Raw genomic sequence first — 20,004 nt, 5'->3', positions numbered from 1 at the left:
AAGTTGGAGGGAGGAATTGGGAGGGAAGATTTAAATTATAGTTTTAAGTCTTTAAAAAAAGGCAAAGCACCTGGCCTAGATGGGCTGCCATGGGAATTTTATGGAAAATTTTGGTATTTATTGGAATCGGACCTTTTAAAAATTTTTAACGAATTCGACAACTTTAAAATTTTACCCGAGAGTTTTAGAGAGGGGGTGGTCACATTAATTTTTAAAAAAGGGGATAGGTCCAATATTAAGAATTGGCGTCCGATCACCCTTTTAAATTTCGATTTTAAACTCTGGAGTAAGATTTTAACCCTGAGGATGAGGACGGTTTTACCTGACGTGATCCACCCGGATCAAACTTGTGCTGTGGCTGGAAGGAGGATCACTGACAGCCTCGTACTGGTAAGAGACGCCATCTGTTTTGCGAGAGACAGAAACATTCGGCTCGCCGTGCTAAATTTAGATTTCGAAAAGGCGTTCGATCGAGTCTCGCACCAGTACCTGTTCAAGGTGCTGGGGAAAATGGGCTTTTCGGCGGGGTTCATAGCACGGGTGGGGCTTCTGTATACGGGGATTAGAAGCAGAATCCTGGTGAACGGGGTCCTCTCCAAGGCAGTAGACGTCCGCTGCGGTGTCCGCCAGGGCTGTCCGTTATCGCCACTCCTGTTTGTGTGCTGTATAGAGCCACTGGCACAAGTGTTGAGAAGGGATACCCGGATATCAGGGCTGGGCATTCCAGGGAGCGGTGGGCAGGAGGCCCGCTGCATTTTATATATGGACGACGTGACCGTACTCTGCACTGACCAGCCTTCCATTGACCGGACTGTTGACAGGACAGTGTGGTTTGGGAGGGCCTCAGGGGCAAGACTTAACAAAGACAAGTGCGACCTGAAACTGTACGGACGTTGGACAGAGACTGAGCTCTCTGGAATGCCAATGACTGTAAGACCTGACCAGATGAGAATCCTCGGGGTCCATTTTAATTCTGACGGACGTGGGGATGAGAACTGGGAAGGGATTTTAAGAACAACAGAAAAACGGCTGAAGTTTTGGAGACTGAGGGAATTATCACTGGAGGGCAAAATTCTCATTTTAAAATCGGTGATTTTACCCTTGTGGCTGTTTGTCAGTGTTGTGTTTGTGCCGTCTCGTGCCGTGTTGTCTCGTCTTGATCGTGCTGTGTTTTATTTTTTATGGGGCACAAAATGGGAGCGGTTGCCCAGAACGGTGGTGAAGAAGGAACCAGAGAAGGGTGGGAAGGGGGTTCTGGACTTTTACACTGTGTTGTGGTGCCACTTTGTGGCGCTGCAGGTGTCCTTGTGTCTGTCCTTGTCATGTAAAGCGTCCTTTTTTGTCAAGTTTTTTAGCGGGGCCTATTTTAAAAGCATTGGGGTGGTGAAGGTGCCTTTAACGGTGCCTTTGGCTTTTAAAATGGTGGGAGGGTATGTGAAGATGAAGGCCTTTTTAAAGAAGATGGGGTTGGAAGGGGTGGGAGCGGGGGTTTTAACTAACCACAAGTCTCTCCTGTCCTTTGTGCAGGGTAGGGATCCGGTGAGCCAGGTGCGTGAGCTGGCAGTAGGCCAGCCAGAAGAAGTTTGGAACGCTGTGGCCCACCCAGATCTGCTGCATCGCCATAGAGACCTGGCCTGGCTGGCGGCGCATGGGGTCCTCCCGGTCCAAGGAGTGCTGCATGCCCGGAGACTGGCCAGGACTGCAGAGTGCCCTTGGCCCAGGTGTGAAGAGGAGGAGTCGGTCCGCCACTGTCTATGGGACTGCCCGGTGGCAAGGACCCTCTGGACACAGTGCGGGCCCCTGATCCAGCTGCTGCTGGGAGCGGGGCTGACCCTGCAGTGCCAGATGGTGCTGTACGGCGTGGGCAGGGAAAGGACCTCACGCCGGTGGAGGTGCCTGTGGCTGGCCATAAACTGTCTGAAACAGGCCATCTGGACTGCCCGCACTGTGTGGATCAAGGAAAACAGGGCCTTGTCACCGGAGGCACTGAGGAGGGTGGCGTTTGCCTCCCTCAGAGACTACATGTGGCGAGACCGGCGGAGAAGAGGAGTGGACTGGGCCAAGGGGGCATGGGGGCATGCAGCCTGGACAATGATCATGGGGCCGGGAGGGCCAGCCTGACCGGCCGGGATCTGTTATGACGAGGTAACAGGGGCGGTGTGAAGGCAGGTTGTTTAAGAGCGCCCACCGCTGCCCGGTACAAAGGTCGTCTGTTTTAATGATTGTGGTGGTTATTTTAAATAATGTGTGTGCTTTTATCGGAAAAAAGGAAGGGCAAAGGGTCCTCGTGGGAATTTTAATGAAATTACTTACTTTTATTGTATTTAAATATATGTTTTTACTGTAATGTAATTTTGTTATTTATGAAGCGATATTTATTTCTGTAAGGACATGCCCGAGCACAAAAATGTATTGTATTTAAAAAAATGTGTTGATATAATAAACCTTTTAAAAACAAAAAATCTGTTCTTATCAGTTTAATATCTGATACGTCCCCTATCAGGGGACTATATATTAAACGGATTTTTGGCACAGGGAGTCGGAGAAGGAGCTTGCTCCGTCCGCTTCAAGCATCGACCCGTTATTGCAGTGCGTTCGGGAACGGTGCGCCTCTCCAAGTTTTGTGCAAAAAAAGGTTGTGTTTTGTTGTCCTTTACTAGGTGGGTGGGTTGCCCTGTTCTTCCCCCTTTTTGTTTGTTTGTTTGTTTGTTTGTTTATTTTGTATGTATGTAAATTGTGTTGTAAATAGGGTGAATATGTGCCCTTGTTGTAAGTGTGCTTGCCTCTGTTTTTTAGCAAAATGATGTAGTTTTCTGTGCGGGACGTAACTGTTTGTTGTCATTGCGCTGTCTCGCTTTTCCCACCTTCCCTCTCGGATTGTCTGTCCGGCCGGCTGGCGGCAGTGGCAACCACGGGTCATGGGGAGTGGCTGGGAAGGGGGCCGGAGGCGCCTGGTGCGCTGAAAGGTCACATTTCGCTCGGGTTTCTCTTCAGCACGCACAAATCTTTCGCCTTTTACTAAAGCTCGCAGTTCACGGACCACCCCCGGAACAGCTGTACCTGGAGCGAGGAGAGAGTACCAGTGGCTTGACCGCGGCCCTCTCTGACCTCCAGGTACCCCAGGGCCTGTTGGGAGGAACCAACCAGGTGGCTGGAGAGAAGGAGCGAGGGAGCTGATCCAGGAACTGCGGAGGGAGCTGCCGTTGCCAGAGCCTGCCACCAGAGGGAGCCGGACCCGGAGGAGCCTCGAGGATCCAGAGAGCCAGCCAGGAAGCCCGGGACTCCACCATCCTTTCCTGGACTGAGGCGGCGACGAGGATCCTCGAGAGCCAGCCAGCGGAGGCAGAGACTCGCCTGGAGGCCACCCTGCCAGAAGACTCCCGCCATCCGGAGGACGAGCTCCACTGCTGCAGAACGCTTTTCTGCCGGAAGCCAGAGGCGAGTACAAGAGCTGCCCGGAGAGAACGCCCGGAAGGGCTGCTCTCCGGGCCTGTACCAGCCTTGCTGGGCCTTCGCCGGTTGCTCTCTCTGCCTCTGGTTTTTCAGGCCCTGCAGCAGATCCAGCGGAACCCCTCCGGAGGACGAGGCGTGCGGAGCAGGCAGAAAGGGGGATCCGTGGACCTCCCCCCAGAAGACGGCGGCGCCCTTTGGATCCGGACCTGCTTGCTGTGTACCGGACCAACGCTTGGCGCCCCCCCACCGGAAGGGAGGTTCACTAGCGGCAGGGGAGCTGAACCATCGGCCCCCCTTGCATGTTCGGTCCCCCTGGGACAGGCCATCAACCTCAGGCGATTCTCGTTTCTCTGCCCACAGCTGGACTCCGGCCCCCAGCAGGAATGGCGACGGCGGCTCAGCCAGGTGTGCGGCGCCACAATGCCGTCCGGCTAACCCTCCTGAACAGCGGAGAGGGGGGCAGCAGCGACAGGGTAGGCCCCCTGGTGGAGCAAGGGGCGAATGGCGCAGCTGTGGAGGGCGCCACCGAGCCAGCGTCCACTAGGGGGGGAACCAATGCTGCTGCCCCAACAGCCAACAGCCAGAGGAGAGTGACAGGTATGACCCGCCTGGAGTTTAGCCGGGCAGTGCTTCAGCGAGCCATGGGCTTCGTGCCAGGCGACCTGAACTGCCTGGTGAAGGTTCCAGGTAATGCTGATATTTTTGAAATTAGCTTTAAAAACGCTAATGTCCTGGAGAGGTTCTGGAACCTCTATAGAGAGGGGAAGGACAGGTCTCCCCTTAACAACTTTCAAGTTGAGCCCCTGTCCGACACGGAAAGCAAAGTGGTCACTGTGCAGTTTTTTAATGAAACTGTACAGGACCACGATGTGAGTACGTGGTTGGGCAGGTATGGCCAAGTTAAATCTGAAGCCAGGAGGGTCCTGGATGAGGATGGAGTCTGGACCGGGGCCAGGAAATGGCTGGTCCAGCTCAAGCCTGACCCCTCTGCAGTGGGGGGGGTATGTCACATCCCCAGCACCATCACGCTGGGGAGACACCGGGGCGTGGTGTTTTATTACGGCATGCCCAAGCTGTGCAGGAACTGCGGCGAGTTAGGCCACTTGGCCGCAGCCTGCACAGTGGTCAAGTGCAAGTCGTGTGGCGGCGAGCACGAGACCAGGGCGTGCCGTGACCCGAGGCCCTGTAATCTTTGCGGGGTGAGGGGGCATCTCTTCCGGGATTGCCCCCTCTCGTACGCGAACAGGGCCCGGAGCACCGCGCCCCCACCACCGTCAAGGACTGCCCCCCCTCCCCCACCCCACCCTACCCCCACACCACGCACTAGAGCACCCACCCCCCCTTTGCCCCAGCCTGACAGCCTAACCCCCACAACACAAACACTACCAATCCTTCCCTGCAGCACAACACCGGCAACCCCCACCTCAATAGCACCCCCTGTTACCCAACCCACTGTCACCACAGTTAAAGAGGAGCCTGACTCTGACACCCCCATTGTGGTGGAGGGGTCAGACTCCTCATCTGCAGAATCGGACACAAATTCCATCACTCCGTGGCAAAAACCTAAACGAAAAGGGAAAAGAATTCGATCACCCACAACAGCCAAACCGCAAAATACACCCAGCCAGCCTCCAAACCCAGCAATAACACGCCAACCGATCAACGCCAAAAGACAAACAGTACAATCTAATAAAAAACCGGTACACAGTCCCAAATCTTTCGCCAGGCCTAATACTCTTCCCAAACCTCCCACCCATCCACCAAAATCAGTACATTACAAGGAAAACCTACAAAACATCGGCACACTTCACCCCCACTCTATCAGGGACCAGCCAGCCCCCGGTCCGGACTCTCAAAGGGAGGCGACAACATCCCCCTCCTCCCAGGCCCTCCTAGGCCCTGGGGGGAGACCTGGGGCAAAAACAACCACCCCCACCTCTCCAGGACGGAACCTCCCAGGCAGTCAGGAGGGGAGACCCATGGGAGAACATGGTCAGGGGGTGAGTAGGCGCCACAATAACCCGGATACAATTTTCAATACAATTAATCAAATCTGTCAGAATATGGCTAACAGCCATACTGGATCACCAGACACCCAAAAACAATAAAATATCATGGCATACAACTTTACACTTACCACACTTAACACCCGAAGTATCAGACACCCCGACAAACGCACCACCGTTTTCTCCATTCTATCACAGATCCCCTCAGACGTCGTCCTACTCCAGGAATGTGGTATTCCGTTTCGGGAGTGGGATGGCGTTCTGGGGGAGGAATGGAGAATGGGAGACTCTCTCTGGTCTGGCTCAAACATCGCCAGAGCTGATGGGGTCGGCACGTTGATGAAAAATCCCTATGCTAAAATAACAGCACACAGCATTGTGGAGAGTGGGCGAATCCTCGTCACCGATCTCGAGGTCGGGGGTTCCCCACTCAGGGTCATCAACGTGTACGGTCCCACCAGCGTGGCCGAGAGAGTCTCCCTATTCACTAAACTACCACCACTGTTACACTGCACGATGCCCGTCGTCGTAGGGGGAGATTTCAACTGTGTTTTAAGAGATGAGGACCGCAGCAAACCAAGGCCGGATCGCTCCGGCACCCTGCTGCGGTCCCTCATCGAGGATTTCTCCCTCTGCGACGCCGGGGGCGCCTCTCCTCCCCAACACACTTTTGTGAGTTCCTCTGGCTCCTCCTCATCCAGAATTGACATGTTTCTGCTCTCCCCAGGCCTGAGGGTGCACAGCTATTCCACCAAGGCGGTGCACTTCTCGGACCACCACATGGTAACCTTGTCCCTGGTCTGGGAGAAACCTATAACCGTGGGTAAGGGGCTCTGGCGGATGAATATCAGCCATCTCCAAGACCCCCAGGTGCGTCTCTCCTTCTCGAGAAGATACCTGGAGTGGGTGAGTCTGAAACATCTCTTTGACTCCCCGGTGGAGTGGTGGGAGATGGTGAAGGAGCGAGTGCGGGGCTACTTCCGGGCAGTCGGACGGAGGAAGGCGAAGGAAGGGAGGGCAGTTTTTGAACGCCACAATGCTGCCCTCCAAAGACTAAGCCTCCTCCAGTCCCGAGGCCTGGATGTCAGCAGCGAAATTGCACAAGCTCGGCAGAGCCTCACCACCCTCTACCGGGAAGAGCGGAAGAAACAGACCTTCCGCTCCAAACTCCAGGGCCTCCAGGAGGATGAGAAGTGCACGCGGTTCTTCTTCCGCAGGGCACGAACCAAGACGAATAACATCTTGTCTCTCTATAACAGCAGAGGTGTGGTGGTGTCTGAAGAGGCGGAGGCCCGGGAGGTGGCCAGGGAGTTCTACGAGGGCCTTTACAGCGAGAGGCCCTCAGACGGGGCTCTCATGGACACCTTCCTGGGCTGCCTGGACAGACGCCTGGGAGATGAGCAGATGGAGGCGGAGTTGAGCACTGAGGAGCTCACCAGGGCCGTGCACTCCCTGAATACACACAAAGCTCCGGGCCCTGACGGAATCCCAGCTGAGTTTTACCAGGCTCACTGGGATCTCCTGAAGGGGGACGTGGCGGAAGTGTTCAGGGCTGCGTACAGGGAGGGGCGGTTAGGCGCCTCACTGAGACAGAGCTCAGTAGCTCTTGTCCCAAAGAAGGGGGACCTGAAGGACCTCCGCAACTGGCGGCCGATCAACCTCCTCTCAGTCGATTATAAGATCATGGCGAAGGCGCTGATGGGGAGGTTCCAAGGCCTGATAACATCGGTGATCGGACCGGACCAGACCTGCAGCGTGCAGGGGAGGTCCATAAATGACAACCTGCTCCTCGCGAGGGATCTAATCATCCACTCCGGGGAGCGGAGGTCCCCCTTGTGCCTTCTCAGTCTCGATCAAGAGAAGGCATTTGACCGGGTGAGTCACGTGTGCTTGGAGAGAGTGCTGGAGAAAATGAACATTCCTGGCCCCCTCCTGCGCTGGACAAAGATCTGTCTGACAGACATAACGGGCAGAGTGGTTGTCAATCGACAGCCCTCTGCCCCGTTCGATGTCAGGTCTGGCGTCAGGCAGGGGTGCCCTCTAGCATCTCTCCTGTACGTCATCTACCTGGAACCGTTCCTCCAGGCCATTAGGGCCAATCCAGGGGTGGTGGGCTATCCACTCCCTGGAGCGGGGGGGGAACGGCTAAAGGTGATGGCGTACATGGACGACATTGCCATCGTCGCCACAGACAGTCGTTCTATCGCTTGTGCCACCAAGGTGTTGGACGACTTCTGTGTGGCCACTGGCGCCCTGGTCAACAGGGACAAGAGTGAACTGTTTCTGTCTCCACATTGGAGTGAGGAGCTGACCGTTTCCTTCCCTGTGCGTAGGAATACCATCAAGCTCCTGGGGGTGACCTTCCAGGCTGACGGAGGAGGGAGAACCAGCTGGGAGGAAGCCCTCCGCCACGTCCAAAATAAAATCAGGAGCTGGAGTGCACGGCCCTTGACCATGGCGGGTAAGATCCTCGTCCTGAAGGCAATTGTCCTACCCATTCTGCTCTATGTGGGGAGGGTGTTTCCCCCAGACAAAGCCACCGGGAAGCTAATTACCCGGATGGCTTTCCGCTTTGTCTGGGGGAGCACCATGGAAAAACTTAAACGCGTCACCCTCCTCAAAGAGGAGCGGAATGGGGGGCGGGGGGTCCCAGACATTGTGAACATCATCATGGTGCAGGGTCTGGCCACCCTTGTCCAGAATGCAGGGAAGGTGGGTAAGGCCTCTGGTACCTTTGCCAGGTACTATGCCACCCCCTTCCTCAGAGCAATGGGCTTGGGTGTGCTGGACCTCACCATACCCTATAGCTGGGACCCCCCCTATGTCTATCGAGCCCTGAAGGACTTTGCCTACAGGACGGGTCTGCCCAGGGCTGGCCTAACCTCGTGGAGCTATAAAATGATTATGGCTCATTTAAGATCTGGAGAAATTGTAACGCTCCCGAGGGGGGGGCCAGACCTGGACCCGCAAGTCATCTGGGCAAATGTAACACACAAATGTCTTACAAACAAACAAAAAGACATTGCCTGGATGACAGCCCATAGGTGTCTCCCCACACGAACGTTTATGTACCGCCGGCACTTAGCCCTCACCGAGCGCTGCCCCCACGGATGCACTGACTCAGAACACATCCACCACCTGTTCTGGGAGTGCTCCGTGGCCAGGCGGGTCTGGGGCCTTGTTTGTTCCTCTGTCTCCCTAAGCAGGTTCCTGCCAAGATCCTCCCTGATGGCTGAGGGCGTCCTCTACGGTCCGCCGGGGGGATGCAAGTCCACCGTGCTCCAGCGTCAGTGGAGGATCATCAACACCGTGAAGCAGGTCCTGTGGGAGACGAGGAACATCAAGGTCTACCAGAAAACAGCTGTAGACCTGGTCACTCTCCGGAGGAGGATTCAAAACCTCCTCCAGGACGGCATTCTGGTGGACATGCACACGAACAAGAACCTGGCGAGAGAGAAGTGGGGGGTGGACCATTGGAAAGAATTCATCATATAGTCCACCCCCCCAAGGGACACAGAAGGGACACAGAAGCCTCTCGGGACAACCAAACCTGAGCGGAATGGACTCTTTCTTTACTATTTTCTCGTCTTTTAATTCACCTTAGTTTCTTTATTGTTGAAATTGATTTTGTTAAGTTTTTTAAGGTCTCTTTGTAATATTTTGTAATCACTCTCTCTTTAAGTTTGTTCTCATTCCTTTGATGTCTTTGTTTCATTAGTTTAAGTTTTTGATTAAATGATTATTTTGTGTTAATTAGTGTGTTTTAAAAAAAAAGAAAAAGAATTTTAAAATGTAAAGAAATGTAAAAAAACCAATAAAACCACATTTTACTAAAGATTTCCGTGGAGAGGAACGCACCTGAGTTTGTGCTATTTTTGGATGCTCCGTCCACAGGGCGGGGCAACTTCGAACGGTTTAAGGACAGACGGCAATGTGCGACAGGTATGCGGGTTGCTTGCGAGTCGCCGACTTGCTCGTTTCTGGCTTATCGCCTGCTTGCCGCGTGCGATCGATGCCCCGCTCGCTAAATAGCTTTGGTCGCTGCCTAGAGAGCAGCTATTCGGTAAGTGACTCGGTAGTAAGTACGTAACAGCGTACTCGGTATGTGTCGAGTGTTTTTGGCGGCTGTGCCTGCCAGTGGAGGACAGTGGATCTTGGTGGGAGGAGCCAGCTGAGTCCGGTCGTTACGGTAGCTCGCCGACCGGCCAGTCAGTGCGTGCGCAGGGTTCTTGGGAAGGCGGGGAGGGGGGCCGGCCCCTGGGCCAGGTGGCGTCTTCCCCCGAGCGCGGTCCGGGGCCACCGGGAGGGCGCCGTCGGCAGGGGCCAGTGTGCGGTTATCGCTTCTCGGCCTTTTGGCTAAGATCAAGTGTAGTATCTGTTCTTATCAGTTTAATATCTGATACGTCCCCTATCAGGGGACTATATATTAAACGGATTTTTGGCACAGGGAGTCGGAGAAGGAGCTTGCTCCGTCCGCTTCAAGCATCGACCCGTTATTGCAGTGCGTTCGGGAACGGTGCGCCTCTCCAAGTTTTGTGCAAAAAAAGGTTGTGTTTTGTTGTCCTTTACTAGGTGGGTGGGTTGCCCTGTTCTTCCCCCTTTTTGTTTGTTTGTTTGTTTGTTTGTTTATTTTGTATGTATGTAAATTGTGTTGTAAATAGGGTGAATATGTGCCCTTGTTGTAAGTGTGCTTGCCTCTGTTTTTTAGCAAAATGATGTAGTTTTCTGTGCGGGACGTAACTGTTTGTTGTCATTGCGCTGTCTCGCTTTTCCCACCTTCCCTCTCGGATTGTCTGTCCGGCCGGCTGGCGGCAGTGGCAACCACGGGTCATGGGGAGTGGCTGGGAAGGGGGCCGGAGGCGCCTGGTGCGCTGAAAGGTCACATTTCGCTCGGGTTTCTCTTCAGCACGCACAAATCTTTCGCCTTTTACTAAAGATTTCCGTGGAGAGGAACGCACCTGAGTTTGTGCTATTTTTGGATGCTCCGTCCACAGGGCGGGGCAACTTCGAACGGTTTAAGGACAGACGGCAATGTGCGACAGGTATGCGGGTTGCTTGCGAGTCGCCGACTTGCTCGTTTCTGGCTTATCGCCTGCTTGCCGCGTGCGATCGATGCCCCGCTCGCTAAATAGCTTTGGTCGCTGCCTAGAGAGCAGCTATTCGGTAAGTGACTCGGTAGTAAGTACGTAACAGCGTACTCGGTATGTGTCGAGTGTTTTTGGCGGCTGTGCCTGCCAGTGGAGGACAGTGGATCTTGGTGGGAGGAGCCAGCTGAGTCCGGTCGTTACGGTAGCTCGCCGACCGGCCAGTCAGTGCGTGCGCAGGGTTCTTGGGAAGGCGGGGAGGGGGGCCGGCCCCTGGGCCAGGTGGCGTCTTCCCCCGAGCGCGGTCCGGGGCCACCGGGAGGGCGCCGTCGGCAGGGGCCAGTGTGCGGTTATCGCTTCTCGGCCTTTTGGCTAAGATCAAGGGTAAGAGCCATGATGGTTCATGGTTCCCCTTGGGTCTCTGCCTTAGGCCTGGAGCTTGCCAGATCGGCTCTCAAGCCAGGCTTCGGCCTGGTGGTGAGGAGCGATCGGGGGGTTTTATTTTTTTCCCTCCTTATTGTATAGTTAGGACCCTACGGGGCTAGAGTAATACCCTACGGGGTTTGAGTTGTACCCTACGGGGTTTGAGTGAATACCCTACGGGGTTTAGCGGATTGGATTTATGGCTAAACGGGAATTTGGATTTGGACGGGGATTGATTTGGAGAGTGATTTGGATATGGTTGCGATTGTATATATGTATATAAGGAGTAGTTTAGAGGAGATTTAGTAAAAAATAGGTAAAACTCTGAGCCAACGCTAAGGCCTTGACTCAGAGCTTCACCACAAAAAAAAAAAAAAAAAAAAAAAAAAAAAAAAAAAAAAAAATCTGTTCTTATCAGTTTAATATCTGATACGTCCCCTATCAGGGGACTATATATTAAACGGATTTTTGGCACAGGGAGTCGGAGAAGGAGCTTGCTCCGTCCGCTTCAAGCATCGACCCGTTATTGCAGTGCGTTCGGGAACGGTGCGCCTCTCCAAGTTTTGTGCAAAAAAAGGTTGTGTTTTGTTGTCCTTTACTAGGTGGGTGGGTTGCCCTGTTCTTCCCCCTTTTTGTTTGTTTGTTTGTTTGTTTGTTTATTTTGTATGTATGTAAATTGTGTTGTAAATAGGGTGAATATGTGCCCTTGTTGTAAGTGTGCTTGCCTCTGTTTTTTAGCAAAATGATGTAGTTTTCTGTGCGGGACGTAACTGTTTGTTGTCATTGCGCTGTCTCGCTTTTCCCACCTTCCCTCTCGGATTGTCTGTCCGGCCGGCTGGCGGCAGTGGCAACCACGGGTCATGGGGAGTGGCTGGGAAGGGGGCCGGAGGCGCCTGGTGCGCTGAAAGGTCACATTTCGCTCGGGTTTCTCTTCAGCACGCACAAATCTTTCGCCTTTTACTAAAGATTTCCGTGGAGAGGAACGCACCTGAGTTTGTGCTATTTTTGGATGCTCCGTCCACAGGGCGGGGCAACTTCGAACGGTTTAAGGACAGACGGCAATGTGCGACAGGTATGCGGGTTGCTTGCGAGTCGCCGACTTGCTCGTTTCTGGCTTATCGCCTGCTTGCCGCGTGCGATCGATGCCCCGCTCGCTAAATAGCTTTGGTCGCTGCCTAGAGAGCAGCTATTCGGTAAGTGACTCGGTAGTAAGTACGTAACAGCGTACTCGGTATGTGTCGAGTGTTTTTGGCGGCTGTGCCTGCCAGTGGAGGACAGTGGATCTTGGTGGGAGGAGCCAGCTGAGTCCGGTCGTTACGGTAGCTCGCCGACCGGCCAGTCAGTGCGTGCGCAGGGTTCTTGGGAAGGCGGGGAGGGGGGCCGGCCCCTGGGCCAGGTGGCGTCTTCCCCCGAGCGCGGTCCGGGGCCACCGGGAGGGCGCCGTCGGCAGGGGCCAGTGTGCGGTTATCGCTTCTCGGCCTTTTGGCTAAGATCAAGTGTAGTATCTGTTCTTATCAGTTTAATATCTGATACGTCCCCTATCAGGGGACTATATATTAAACGGATTTTTGGCACAGGGAGTCGGAGAAGGAGCTTGCTCCGTCCGCTTCAAGCATCGACCCGTTATTGCAGTGCGTTCGGGAACGGTGCGCCTCTCCAAGTTTTGTGCAAAAAAAGGTTGTGTTTTGTTGTCCTTTACTAGGTGGGTGGGTTGCCCTGTTCTTCCCCCTTTTTGTTTGTTTGTTTGTTTGTTTGTTTATTTTGTATGTATGTAAATTGTGTTGTAAATAGGGTGAATATGTGCCCTTGTTGTAAGTGTGCTTGCCTCTGTTTTTTAGCAAAATGATGTAGTTTTCTGTGCGGGACGTAACTGTTTGTTGTCATTGCGCTGTCTCGCTTTTCCCACCTTCCCTCTCGGATTGTCTGTCCGGCCGGCTGGCGGCAGTGGCAACCACGGGTCATGGGGAGTGGCTGGGAAGGGGGCCGGAGGCGCCTGGTGCGCTGAAAGGTCACATTTCGCTCGGGTTTCTCTTCAGCACGCACAAATCTTTCGCCTTTTACTAAAGATTTCCGTGGAGAGGAACGCACCTGAGTTTGTGCTATTTTTGGATGCTCCGTCCACAGGGCGGGGCAACTTCGAACGGTTTAAGGACAGACGGCAATGTGCGACAGGTATGCGGGTTGCTTGCGAGTCGCCGACTTGCTCGTTTCTGGCTTATCGCCTGCTTGCCGCGTGCGATCGATGCCCCGCTCGCTAAATAGCTTTGGTCGCTGCCTAGAGAGCAGCTATTCGGTAAGTGACTCGGTAGTAAGTACGTAACAGCGTACTCGGTATGTGTCGAGTGTTTTTGGCGGCTGTGCCTGCCAGTGGAGGACAGTGGATCTTGGTGGGAGGAGCCAGCTGAGTCCGGTCGTTACGGTAGCTCGCCGACCGGCCAGTCAGTGCGTGCGCAGGGTTCTTGGGAAGGCGGGGAGGGGGGCCGGCCCCTGGGCCAGGTGGCGTCTTCCCCCGAGCGCGGTCCGGGGCCACCGGGAGGGCGCCGTCGGCAGGGGCCAGTGTGCGGTTATCGCTTCTCGGCCTTTTGGCTAAGATCAAGTGTAGTATCTGTTCTTATCAGTTTAATATCTGATACGTCCCCTATCAGGGGACTATATATTAAACGGATTTTTGGCACAGGGAGTCGGAGAAGGAGCTTGCTCCGTCCGCTTCAAGCATCGACCCGTTATTGCAGTGCGTTCGGGAACGGTGCGCCTCTCCAAGTTTTGTGCAAAAAAAGGTTGTGTTTTGTTGTCCTTTACTAGGTGGGTGGGTTGCCCTGTTCTTCCCCCTTTTTGTTTGTTTGTTTGTTTGTTTGTTTATTTTGTATGTATGTAAATTGTGTTGTAAATAGGGTGAATATGTGCCCTTGTTGTAAGTGTGCTTGCCTCTGTTTTTTAGCAAAATGATGTAGTTTTCTGTGCGGGACGTAACTGTTTGTTGTCATTGCGCTGTCTCGCTTTTCCCACCTTCCCTCTCGGATTGTCTGTCCGGCCGGCTGGCGGCAGTGGCAACCACGGGTCATGGGGAGTGGCTGGGAAGGGGGCCGGAGGCGCCTGGTGCGCTGAAAGGTCACATTTCGCTCGGGTTTCTCTTCAGCACGCACAAATCTTTCGCCTTTTACTAAAGATTTCCGTGGAGAGGAACGCACCTGAGTTTGTGCTATTTTTGGATGCTCCGTCCACAGGGCGGGGCAACTTCGAACGGTTTAAGGACAGACGGCAATGTGCGACAGGTATGCGGGTTGCTTGCGAGTCGCCGACTTGCTCGTTTCTGGCTTATCGCCTGCTTGCCGCGTGCGATCGATGCCCCGCTCGCTAAATAGCTTTGGTCGCTGCCTAGAGAGCAGCTATTCGGTAAGTGACTCGGTAGTAAGTACGTAACAGCGTACTCGGTATGTGTCGAGTGTTTTTGGCGGCTGTGCCTGCCAGTGGAGGACAGTGGATCTTGGTGGGAGGAGCCAGCTGAGTCCGGTCGTTACGGTAGCTCGCCGACCGGCCAGTCAGTGCGTGCGCAGGGTTCTTGGGAAGGCGGGGAGGGGGGCCGGCCCCTGGGCCAGGTGGCGTCTTCCCCCGAGCGCGGTCCGGGGCCACCGGGAGGGCGCCGTCGGCAGGGGCCAGTGTGCGGTTATCGCTTCTCGGCCTTTTGGCTAAGATCAAGTGTAGTATCTGTTCTTATCAGTTTAATATCTGATACGTCCCCTATCAGGGGACTATATATTAAACGGATTTTTGGCACAGGGAGTCGGAGAAGGAGCTTGCTCCGTCCGCTTCAAGCATCGACCCGTTATTGCAGTGCGTTCGGGAACGGTGCGCCTCTCCAAGTTTTGTGCAAAAAAAGGTTGTGTTTTGTTGTCCTTTACTAGGTGGGTGGGTTGCCCTGTTCTTCCCCCTTTTTGTTTGTTTGTTTGTTTGTTTGTTTATTTTGTATGTATGTAAATTGTGTTGTAAATAGGGTGAATATGTGCCCTTGTTGTAAGTGTGCTTGCCTCTGTTTTTTAGCAAAATGATGTAGTTTTCTGTGCGGGACGTAACTGTTTGTTGTCATTGCGCTGTCTCGCTTTTCCCACCTTCCCTCTCGGATTGTCTGTCCGGCCGGCTGGCGGCAGTGGCAACCACGGGTCATGGGGAGTGGCTGGGAAGGGGGCCGGAGGCGCCTGGTGCGCTGAAAGGTCACATTTCGCTCGGGTTTCTCTTCAGCACGCACAAATCTTTCGCCTTTTACTAAAGATTTCCGTGGAGAGGAACGCACCTGAGTTTGTGCTATTTTTGGATGCTCCGTCCACAGGGCGGGGCAACTTCGAACGGTTTAAGGACAGACGGCAATGTGCGACAGGTATGCGGGTTGCTTGCGAGTCGCCGACTTGCTCGTTTCTGGCTTATCGCCTGCTTGCCGCGTGCGATCGATGCCCCGCTCGCTAAATAGCTTTGGTCGCTGCCTAGAGAGCAGCTATTCGGTAAGTGACTCGGTAGTAAGTACGTAACAGCGTACTCGGTATGTGTCGAGTGTTTTTGGCGGCTGTGCCTGCCAGTGGAGGACAGTGGATCTTGGTGGGAGGAGCCAGCTGAGTCCGGTCGTTACGGTAGCTCGCCGACCGGCCAGTCAGTGCGTGCGCAGGGTTCTTGGGAAGGCGGGGAGGGGGGCCGGCCCCTGGGCCAGGTGGCGTCTTCCCCCGAGCGCGGTCCGGGGCCACCGGGAGGGCGCCGTCGGCAGGGGCCAGTGTGCGGTTATCGCTTCTCGGCCTTTTGGCTAAGATCAAGTGTAGTATCTGTTCTTATCAGTTTAATATCTGATACGTCCCCTATCAGGGGACTATATATTAAACGGATTTTTGGCACAGGGAGTCGGAGAAGGAGCTTGCTCCGTCCGCTTCAAGCATCGACCCGTTATTGCAGTGCGTTCGGGAACGGTGCGCCTCTCCAAGTTTTGTGCAAAAAAAGGTTGTGTTTTGTTGTCCTTTACTAGGTGGGTGGGTTGCCCTGTTCTTCCCCCTTTTTGTTTGTTTGTTTGTTTGTTTGTTTATTTTGTATGTATGTAAATTGTGTTGTAAATAGGGTGAATATGTGCCCTTGTTGTAAGTGTGCTTGCCTCTGTTTTTTAGCAAAATGATGTAGTTTTCTGTGCGGGACGTAACTGTTTGTTGTCATTGCGCTGTCTCGCTTTTCCCACCTTCCCTCTCGGATTGTCTGTCCGGCCGGCTGGCGGCAGTGGCAACCACGGGTCATGGGGAGTGGCTGGGAAGGGGGCCGGAGGCGCCTGGTGCGCTGAAAGGTCACATTTCGCTCGGGTTTCTCTTCAGCACGCACAAATCTTTCGCCTTTTACTAAAGATTTCCGTGGAGAGGAACGCACCTGAGTTTGTGCTATTTTTGGATGCTCCGTCCACAGGGCGGGGCAACTTCGAACGGTTTAAGGACAGACGGCAATGTGCGACAGGTATGCGGGTTGCTTGCGAGTCGCCGACTTGCTCGTTTCTGGCTTATCGCCTGCTTGCCGCGTGCGATCGATGCCCCGCTCGCTAAATAGCTTTGGTCGCTGCCTAGAGAGCAGCTATTCGGTAAGTGACTCGGTAGTAAGTACGTAACAGCGTACTCGGTATGTGTCGAGTGTTTTTGGCGGCTGTGCCTGCCAGTGGAGGACAGTGGATCTTGGTGGGAGGAGCCAGCTGAGTCCGGTCGTTACGGTAGCTCGCCGACCGGCCAGTCAGTGCGTGCGCAGGGTTCTTGGGAAGGCGGGGAGGGGGGCCGGCCCCTGGGCCAGGTGGCGTCTTCCCCCGAGCGCGGTCCGGGGCCACCGGGAGGGCGCCGTCGGCAGGGGCCAGTGTGCGGTTATCGCTTCTCGGCCTTTTGGCTAAGATCAAGTGTAGTATCTGTTCTTATCAGTTTAATATCTGATACGTCCCCTATCAGGGGACTATATATTAAACGGATTTTTGGCACAGGGAGTCGGAGAAGGAGCTTGCTCCGTCCGCTTCAAGCATCGACCCGTTATTGCAGTGCGTTCGGGAACGGTGCGCCTCTCCAAGTTTTGTGCAAAAAAAGGTTGTGTTTTGTTGTCCTTTACTAGGTGGGTGGGTTGCCCTGTTCTTCCCCCTTTTTGTTTGTTTGTTTGTTTGTTTGTTTATTTTGTATGTATGTAAATTGTGTTGTAAATAGGGTGAATATGTGCCCTTGTTGTAAGTGTGCTTGCCTCTGTTTTTTAGCAAAATGATGTAGTTTTCTGTGCGGGACGTAACTGTTTGTTGTCATTGCGCTGTCTCGCTTTTCCCACCTTCCCTCTCGGATTGTCTGTCCGGCCGGCTGGCGGCAGTGGCAACCACGGGTCATGGGGAGTGGCTGGGAAGGGGGCCGGAGGCGCCTGGTGCGCTGAAAGGTCACATTTCGCTCGGGTTTCTCTTCAGCACGCACAAATCTTTCGCCTTTTACTAAAGATTTCCGTGGAGAGGAACGCACCTGAGTTTGTGCTATTTTTGGATGCTCCGTCCACAGGGCGGGGCAACTTCGAACGGTTTAAGGACAGACGGCAATGTGCGACAGGTATGCGGGTTGCTTGCGAGTCGCCGACTTGCTCGTTTCTGGCTTATCGCCTGCTTGCCGCGTGCGATCGATGCCCCGCTCGCTAAATAGCTTTGGTCGCTGCCTAGAGAGCAGCTATTCGGTAAGTGACTCGGTAGTAAGTACGTAACAGCGTACTCGGTATGTGTCGAGTGTTTTTGGCGGCTGTGCCTGCCAGTGGAGGACAGTGGATCTTGGTGGGAGGAGCCAGCTGAGTCCGGTCGTTACGGTAGCTCGCCGACCGGCCAGTCAGTGCGTGCGCAGGGTTCTTGGGAAGGCGGGGAGGGGGGCCGGCCCCTGGGCCAGGTGGCGTCTTCCCCCGAGCGCGGTCCGGGGCCACCGGGAGGGCGCCGTCGGCAGGGGCCAGTGTGCGGTTATCGCTTCTCGGCCTTTTGGCTAAGATCAAGTGTAGTATCTGTTCTTATCAGTTTAATATCTGATACGTCCCCTATCAGGGGACTATATATTAAACGGATTTTTGGCACAGGGAGTCGGAGAAGGAGCTTGCTCCGTCCGCTTCAAGCATCGACCCGTTATTGCAGTGCGTTCGGGAACGGTGCGCCTCTCCAAGTTTTGTGCAAAAAAAGGTTGTGTTTTGTTGTCCTTTACTAGGTGGGTGGGTTGCCCTGTTCTTCCCCCTTTTTGTTTGTTTGTTTGTTTGTTTGTTTATTTTGTATGTATGTAAATTGTGTTGTAAATAGGGTGAATATGTGCCCTTGTTGTAAGTGTGCTTGCCTCTGTTTTTTAGCAAAATGATGTAGTTTTCTGTGCGGGACGTAACTGTTTGTTGTCATTGCGCTGTCTCGCTTTTCCCACCTTCCCTCTCGGATTGTCTGTCCGGCCGGCTGGCGGCAGTGGCAACCACGGGTCATGGGGAGTGGCTGGGAAGGGGGCCGGAGGCGCCTGGTGCGCTGAAAGGTCACATTTCGCTCGGGTTTCTCTTCAGCACGCACAAATCTTTCGCCTTTTACTAAAGATTTCCGTGGAGAGGAACGCACCTGAGTTTGTGCTATTTTTGGATGCTCCGTCCACAGGGCGGGGCAACTTCGAACGGTTTAAGGACAGACGGCAATGTGCGACAGGTATGCGGGTTGCTTGCGAGTCGCCGACTTGCTCGTTTCTGGCTTATCGCCTGCTTGCCGCGTGCGATCGATGCCCCGCTCGCTAAATAGCTTTGGTCGCTGCCTAGAGAGCAGCTATTCGGTAAGTGACTCGGTAGTAAGTACGTAACAGCGTACTCGGTATGTGTCGAGTGTTTTTGGCGGCTGTGCCTGCCAGTGGAGGACAGTGGATCTTGGTGGGAGGAGCCAGCTGAGTCCGGTCGTTACGGTAGCTCGCCGACCGGCCAGTCAGTGCGTGCGCAGGGTTCTTGGGAAGGCGGGGAGGGGGGCCGGCCCCTGGGCCAGGTGGCGTCTTCCCCCGAGCGCGGTCCGGGGCCACCGGGAGGGCGCCGTCGGCAGGGGCCAGTGTGCGGTTATCGCTTCTCGGCCTTTTGGCTAAGATCAAGTGTAGTATCTGTTCTTATCAGTTTAATATCTGATACGTCCCCTATCAGGGGACTATATATTAAACGGATTTTTGGCACAGGGAGTCGGAGAAGGAGCTTGCTCCGTCCGCTTCAAGCATCGACCCGTTATTGCAGTGCGTTCGGGAACGGTGCGCCTCTCCAAGTTTTGTGCAAAAAAAGGTTGTGTTTTGTTGTCCTTTACTAGGTGGGTGGGTTGCCCTGTTCTTCCCCCTTTTTGTTTGTTTGTTTGTTTGTTTGTTTATTTTGTATGTATGTAAATTGTGTTGTAAATAGGGTGAATATGTGCCCTTGTTGTAAGTGTGCTTGCCTCTGTTTTTTAGCAAAATGATGTAGTTTTCTGTGCGGGACGTAACTGTTTGTTGTCATTGCGCTGTCTCGCTTTTCCCACCTTCCCTCTCGGATTGTCTGTCCGGCCGGCTGGCGGCAGTGGCAACCACGGGTCATGGGGAGTGGCTGGGAAGGGGGCCGGAGGCGCCTGGTGCGCTGAAAGGTCACATTTCGCTCGGGTTTCTCTTCAGCACGCACAAATCTTTCGCCTTTTACTAAAGATTTCCGTGGAGAGGAACGCACCTGAGTTTGTGCTATTTTTGGATGCTCCGTCCACAGGGCGGGGCAACTTCGAACGGTTTAAGGACAGACGGCAATGTGCGACAGGTATGCGGGTTGCTTGCGAGTCGCCGACTTGCTCGTTTCTGGCTTATCGCCTGCTTGCCGCGTGCGATCGATGCCCCGCTCGCTAAATAGCTTTGGTCGCTGCCTAGAGAGCAGCTATTCGGTAAGTGACTCGGTAGTAAGTACGTAACAGCGTACTCGGTATGTGTCGAGTGTTTTTGGCGGCTGTGCCTGCCAGTGGAGGACAGTGGATCTTGGTGGGAGGAGCCAGCTGAGTCCGGTCGTTACGGTAGCTCGCCGACCGGCCA

At 54.2% G+C, this 20,004-nt stretch overlaps 17 non-coding genes and 2 pseudogenes across 17 annotated transcripts; all 19 read left to right on the top strand.

Annotated features, from left to right (window-relative positions):
* The first annotated feature begins 2,441 nt into the window (after window positions 1-2,441).
* Window positions 2,442-2,615, top strand: LOC133106308 (U2 spliceosomal RNA; annotated as a pseudogene).
* Window positions 2,616-9,795: 7,180 nt separating this feature from the next.
* LOC133106272 (U2 spliceosomal RNA) lies at window positions 9,796-9,986 on the top strand. The gene has a single exon (XR_009704439.1). It is a non-coding gene; the product is annotated as a U2 spliceosomal RNA (small nuclear RNA).
* A 359-nt stretch (window positions 9,987-10,345) lies between these two features.
* On the top strand, window positions 10,346-10,462 carry LOC133106081 (U5 spliceosomal RNA). Its single transcript, XR_009704259.1, has one exon. It is a non-coding gene; the product is annotated as a U5 spliceosomal RNA (small nuclear RNA).
* Window positions 10,463-11,316: 854 nt separating this feature from the next.
* On the top strand, window positions 11,317-11,523 carry LOC133106538 (U2 spliceosomal RNA; annotated as a pseudogene).
* Window positions 11,524-11,882: 359 nt separating this feature from the next.
* LOC133106080 (U5 spliceosomal RNA) lies at window positions 11,883-11,999 on the top strand. The gene has a single exon (XR_009704258.1). It is a non-coding gene; the product is annotated as a U5 spliceosomal RNA (small nuclear RNA).
* A 433-nt stretch (window positions 12,000-12,432) lies between these two features.
* LOC133106271 (U2 spliceosomal RNA) lies at window positions 12,433-12,623 on the top strand. The gene has a single exon (XR_009704438.1). It is a non-coding gene; the product is annotated as a U2 spliceosomal RNA (small nuclear RNA).
* A 359-nt stretch (window positions 12,624-12,982) lies between these two features.
* LOC133106079 (U5 spliceosomal RNA) lies at window positions 12,983-13,099 on the top strand. The gene has a single exon (XR_009704257.1). It is a non-coding gene; the product is annotated as a U5 spliceosomal RNA (small nuclear RNA).
* A 433-nt stretch (window positions 13,100-13,532) lies between these two features.
* Window positions 13,533-13,723, top strand: LOC133106270 (U2 spliceosomal RNA). Its single transcript, XR_009704437.1, has one exon. It is a non-coding gene; the product is annotated as a U2 spliceosomal RNA (small nuclear RNA).
* Window positions 13,724-14,082: 359 nt separating this feature from the next.
* On the top strand, window positions 14,083-14,199 carry LOC133106078 (U5 spliceosomal RNA). The gene has a single exon (XR_009704256.1). It is a non-coding gene; the product is annotated as a U5 spliceosomal RNA (small nuclear RNA).
* A 433-nt stretch (window positions 14,200-14,632) lies between these two features.
* LOC133106269 (U2 spliceosomal RNA) lies at window positions 14,633-14,823 on the top strand. Its single transcript, XR_009704436.1, has one exon. It is a non-coding gene; the product is annotated as a U2 spliceosomal RNA (small nuclear RNA).
* A 359-nt stretch (window positions 14,824-15,182) lies between these two features.
* On the top strand, window positions 15,183-15,299 carry LOC133106077 (U5 spliceosomal RNA). The gene has a single exon (XR_009704255.1). It is a non-coding gene; the product is annotated as a U5 spliceosomal RNA (small nuclear RNA).
* Window positions 15,300-15,732: 433 nt separating this feature from the next.
* LOC133106267 (U2 spliceosomal RNA) lies at window positions 15,733-15,923 on the top strand. Its single transcript, XR_009704435.1, has one exon. It is a non-coding gene; the product is annotated as a U2 spliceosomal RNA (small nuclear RNA).
* A 359-nt stretch (window positions 15,924-16,282) lies between these two features.
* On the top strand, window positions 16,283-16,399 carry LOC133106076 (U5 spliceosomal RNA). Its single transcript, XR_009704254.1, has one exon. It is a non-coding gene; the product is annotated as a U5 spliceosomal RNA (small nuclear RNA).
* A 433-nt stretch (window positions 16,400-16,832) lies between these two features.
* LOC133106266 (U2 spliceosomal RNA) lies at window positions 16,833-17,023 on the top strand. The gene has a single exon (XR_009704434.1). It is a non-coding gene; the product is annotated as a U2 spliceosomal RNA (small nuclear RNA).
* Window positions 17,024-17,382: 359 nt separating this feature from the next.
* LOC133106075 (U5 spliceosomal RNA) lies at window positions 17,383-17,499 on the top strand. The gene has a single exon (XR_009704253.1). It is a non-coding gene; the product is annotated as a U5 spliceosomal RNA (small nuclear RNA).
* Window positions 17,500-17,932: 433 nt separating this feature from the next.
* LOC133106265 (U2 spliceosomal RNA) lies at window positions 17,933-18,123 on the top strand. Its single transcript, XR_009704433.1, has one exon. It is a non-coding gene; the product is annotated as a U2 spliceosomal RNA (small nuclear RNA).
* A 359-nt stretch (window positions 18,124-18,482) lies between these two features.
* Window positions 18,483-18,599, top strand: LOC133106074 (U5 spliceosomal RNA). The gene has a single exon (XR_009704252.1). It is a non-coding gene; the product is annotated as a U5 spliceosomal RNA (small nuclear RNA).
* A 433-nt stretch (window positions 18,600-19,032) lies between these two features.
* LOC133106264 (U2 spliceosomal RNA) lies at window positions 19,033-19,223 on the top strand. The gene has a single exon (XR_009704432.1). It is a non-coding gene; the product is annotated as a U2 spliceosomal RNA (small nuclear RNA).
* A 359-nt stretch (window positions 19,224-19,582) lies between these two features.
* Window positions 19,583-19,699, top strand: LOC133106073 (U5 spliceosomal RNA). Its single transcript, XR_009704251.1, has one exon. It is a non-coding gene; the product is annotated as a U5 spliceosomal RNA (small nuclear RNA).
* Window positions 19,700-20,004: the final 305 nt, after the last annotated feature.

This window comes from Conger conger, chromosome 12, assembly GCF_963514075.1.
Source record: "Conger conger chromosome 12, fConCon1.1, whole genome shotgun sequence".
Lineage (NCBI taxonomy): Eukaryota > Metazoa > Chordata > Actinopteri > Anguilliformes > Congridae > Conger > Conger conger.
The sequence above is the reverse complement of the archived record's forward strand: the minus strand, read 5'-3'. Positions and strand labels throughout refer to the sequence as shown.